Below are 5,222 nucleotides of genomic sequence, written 5' to 3'. Positions count from 1 at the left end.
CTGCATATGTAAGGTGCCTGGAGCTCCCTCTTCTTATTCTTGTTGTCAGTTTATCCACAAGAGTTTCACAATCTTGCTTTGATATTTTTCTTGCTGAAATGGGCACGCCTAAATATCTGAATGGGAGATACAAGTCAGTTATACATTGTGGTTTCATATTTGCACAGTATATATTAGATTTGGATGCATTTGTTTGTAATCCCAAAGCATTTGAGAAGCTTTTCAAGCCTCTCAGCAGTAGCAAAACTGATTGAAACTCTCCTTTGCAAAATACTAACACATCATCTGTAAAACACAAGTGTGTTAGCTGTAAGCTTTTGCACTGGGAATGGTATTCAAACACAAGGACTGTTTGATCGCTGTCCAATAATAATAAACTGGGAAGGAACATACAAGGCTAGTCCAGGATTCAAATATTTCAATATGTGGAGCATGGATCTTGATTATCAAAAAAGAGTGCAATTGAGCTGGATAAAACACATTGGGGCACTGTGATGTACAAGCTGATGGGGAAATTGAATAGATTGAAAGCTACACTAAAGGCCATCAATAGAGATAGATTTGCTGAGGTGGAGAGGAAGGCTGATCAAGCACAAGAAAACCTGCTAGACTGTCAGAAAGATTTGCAGTAAGACCCTCTTAATCCACAGTTGATAAAAGAGGAATTAGAGAAGGCAAAAGAGGTACAGAAGATGAACAAAGCTAGATTTGTATACCTACAACAGAAATGCAAATGTCAATGGTTGCAACTTGGAGATATGAACACCAAATTCTACCACCAGATGCTAAAACAGAGAAGGAACACAAATAGAATCTTTAATGTTAAAGATGGAAATGAAACATGTCACAATGAGATAATGGGAATTGCTAGTGCATTTATAGATTTTATCAGAACCTACTTGGCTCAGAAATCAACGCAAGGGAACATGTTCACAGTGATGTGATCAGATTAGGAGCACTGGTGACAAATGAGCAAAGAAGCATGCTAGCTGCAAAGGTGACAAAGAATGAGATTAAAAAAAGCTCTATGGGCAATCCCAGGAGATAAAGCTCTAGGTCCGGATGAGTACGGGAGCCAATTCTACAAGGATGGCTGGAATATTGCACAAGATGATGTAGTCGAAGCAGTGAGTGAATTTTTCAAGAAGGGGGAAATGTAGAAAGTGTGGAACAACACAGTGATTACCATTATCCCCAAATTGGAATATGCTGAGAGGTAGGTGGTTATTGACCCATAACATCCTATAACACAACATATAAAGTGATCTCAAAGGTCCTCTGTAATAGGCTCAGACAAGTGTTGCCACACATAATATCAGGGAATCAGAGTGCCTTTGTTGCTGGGAGAACAATAGCACAAAATGTCCTAATATGTCAAGACCTAGTGAGAATCTATAATAGGAAGAATGCCCCTAAAAGCTGCTTGATGAAATTGGACTTGAAAAAATCCTATGATACGGTAGAGTGGGAATTTGTAAGGGAAATGCTACATGCTTTAAATTTCCCTACACAGTTTATCGGCTGGGTTATGGAATGCCTCACAACTACTCAGTTTACAATAACAATAAATGGTGGGATGTATGGGAACATAACAGGGAAGCGAGGGCTCAGGCAAGGCGACCCAATATCTCCACTCATCTTTGTAATATGCATGGAATATTTCACCAAAATTATTTAGTCCTAGTATATTCTTGAAATACAGGAAGCATTTAAAATAGAAGAAAGTTGTACATATGTTGGACTCCAACGTCAGTTGTAGGATAATATAATTTTTTTAAAATAAAAAAAATGCAATTTCTAGTAGACACAGAAGAAACTATATATTTTGAAATTATAGTTTCGAACAAATGTACAAATTCGTCCATTTTTATTTGGGAGAGTACTCACAAAAATATTTGAAGTTTGATCGGATTACCAGTTGAGCATATTGAACTTTGTGGGGTCCTATTACACACCTATACTTTTTTAAGTGGAATTAATCCCCCAGACTTTTTAAAAGTGGAATTAATTGTCCTCCGCAAAGTTATACCCAGCTTTGATGTCGGAAGTGTAGTGCGCTTTGTCTTCTCCATTTTATCACTTTTCAACCATTTTTCACCATGATAACCATATTAAAGATTCCACAACTCAAATTCCTTCTACAAATCAAATTCCAAATGATTTTATTGAGTCAATTACAAGTTTCAAGTCCAAAAAATTAGAAATTCAAATTCAAATTTCAATTTCCGACTATTGAACACAACCTATGGCACATTGAACGCAATGAAACTGAAAATTGAATTTGAATTCAAGTATGAAATTGAATTTGAATGTGAAATCATTCAAAGTTTCAAATTGAAAACTTTCTTCAAGAATTATTCAAATTTGTTTCTAGTTTTGACGAACAATTTTTCCCCTCTATTGGTGGATTTTCTTTTTTTGATTTTTTCCCTTAATTAATGGCTGGTCAATGGTGGTTGGTTGGTGATGGCAATGGTGGGTTAAATTTTGCCATTTTGATGGAATTGAAGATGTAGGTGTGTGTGTTGAAATTGAATCAAATTGATGTAATTGAATTGGGTATGTTGAATATGACCCATTTGGGTGTGTATGTATGTGATGAAATTGTGTTCAGTTTCAATTCAACAATGGAGCAACCATTGTTAAAGACTTCATTATTGGAGAGAATAAAAAAAGAAGATAGAAGAGATGAGAGAACAATAAAAAAAAATATATATAAAACTTTAAAAAATTAGAAAATTTAGGGGCTGTTTGGCAAAAAAATAGGAGTTTTTAACGTTTTTTAACAGTTTCATGCGCTCAATGCGCGTGACTAACACGGAATGGGCCAAGTGGCAGATATATGCTATTAAAATATGAAAAAAAAAAAGTCTGGGGGTAATAGGACCCCCGCAAAGTTCAGTAAGCTCAACTGGTAATCCGGTCAAATTTCAGATATTTTTGTGAGTATTCTCCCTTTTTATTTTGTCAAAGTTTTGTTAGGACACCTCTAACAATTTAGTTTGCCAAAATAATGGTAGTTTTTAATTGTTTTCAAAAATACATTTTGTCAATATTTATGTATAATTATACTTTAAGAAACATAGTGAAAAGATAATTTTGTCTGAAAAAGAATTTTTTAATAAAGGGCAAAAAAATTCAAACTGGGAACATGCGTTGCATGTTTATCCAAAAATGCATAACAAACATTTTATATTATAAATGATGAATTTAAACTAAGTTGAGGTAATTAAGAAATTTTGCAAACTCCATGCTGTTTTAACAACATATAAGGTATTTTCTTATAAAGACTAATGCATAGTTAACATATATATGTACGTGTAACAAAATTATTTGTCTCGTAAAATAATTCATCATTATAGAATATACTATATTGTATAACTTAAGAAGAAATATTCACTGAGCACATAATCATTAAGAGCAAGGAATTCTTTAATTTTCAAATATCGGAAAGTATGTAATAATAAGAAATTTCCTATAGACACTCTTTTAACAAAAATCTAAAGTTACTTAAATAATCCAAACTCTTCCTACTTAGGGAAATCCTATAATAGATCGCTCAATGTAATAGCTTTCGCCTAAAGTTATAATAAAAACCATTGTTGCACTTTGAAAGAAAATATGTCAAGTAGGTTGGGGTTTGGGTCACAGATGATAAAAGAGTTTTAAAATGAGGTCTAGGTGACACAAGTCTTAATTATTAGTTGCAGGTGACAATTACTTTATTATGGATTAAGAAAGTTGGCAGCTTGAAAATAATCCACAAGTTTTTAAATTTATACTTTGATCCCAATGTATACCTAAAATAACGGAAAACGGAGGAAAAAAATGCGTCTTTCTCTCTCTTCTCATCCATTGTTGTTTTCTCTCTCTTAGTGATTTTTGTTGTTAATTATTTCTGTTACTGCTGCTTTATACATCATCTTCTGCTTCATTATCATCATCTTCTACTTCATTATCATCTTCATCTTCTTCTTGTCGACCATTTGTTGTTGTTGTTGTTGGTACAACGCTACTGCTGCTATCTGACCAAATTCTTAGGTCAAATTTTGTTTACTACATCACTTTCCACTTTGGCATTACTTCACAGGTGACTTTGGTAAGTAAAATTATGATTTTTATTCGTATTTGTCATCTGGGTACACTTCTGTTTTTCCAACAATGGATAGAATCCCGATTATGAATCCAACATAAGTGCCCACAATTTAAACAGATCAATCATCTGGTGTATCAGATGAGTAATTTGTTGCATCAGAAGATTTATCTGTTACATCAGACTGTTTATCTGTTGCATTAGACGTATTATCTGTTGTATCAGGATGTTTATCTGTTGCACCACACTAATTATCTGTTGTATTAGAATGTTTATCTGTTGCAGCAGACTAATTATCTGTTGCAACGAATGATTAAAATCTGTTTGAAACAACACAAATCAACCCCTGCCACAAACCCAACAGATAACCAATATGTTTTCAAAACTTGCTATTGCTACTGGATTCAAAATTATTCCTTACGTCCAACTACCCATCCCAAATTTTCTAATTCGATTTCTCATTTTACTTGTCTTTTTCATTAATCAAGAAAAGATTAAAAAAAATCCATGTTTTACTCTTTGCATTAATAACTTTTTCTTCAAATTAAAATGAAAACATCATTTAATAGGGGGACTATACGCCGACCGATGTTAAAAGCTTTCTTCTCTTATGAAATTTCGATTGAATAGCAAACAATGGTTATTTCAAACACATCTAATGTCCCACCAACTGATCAGTGGGTTATGGTAAACTAGACATGTTATTAATTATTTTTCTTAATCAATGTAGCATCTCAATTTGGGATGGGTAATTTGAGACGGAAGGAGTACGAATTAAAACGTCAGAGCCAAGCAAAGCAATAAACTAGTCATCTGTTGAAACAAACTTTTTATCTGTTGCATCAACTTCTTATCTGTTGCAACATGAGTAATCTGTTTTGAACAACACATCAACCCCTGCCACAAACCTAATAGATAAATCTTGCTATTGCTGCTGGATTCTAAATTATTCCTTTTTACGTCGAATCGTCGACATATTTGTTGAGAAGATAATAGACAGAATGAAAATTAAATATGGATTAAAATGTCAAAGACCAAACATAATTTATTTATTAAATAAAAACAAATAAAAATACATATTATAGACTAAAAGAAAAATAATAGTCTAATTATTATTATTATTATCAAC

This window comes from Capsicum annuum, chromosome 11, assembly GCF_002878395.1.
Source record: "Capsicum annuum cultivar UCD-10X-F1 chromosome 11, UCD10Xv1.1, whole genome shotgun sequence".
Classification (NCBI taxonomy): domain Eukaryota; kingdom Viridiplantae; phylum Streptophyta; class Magnoliopsida; order Solanales; family Solanaceae; genus Capsicum; species Capsicum annuum.
The sequence above is the reverse complement of the archived record's forward strand: the minus strand, read 5'-3'. Positions refer to the sequence as shown.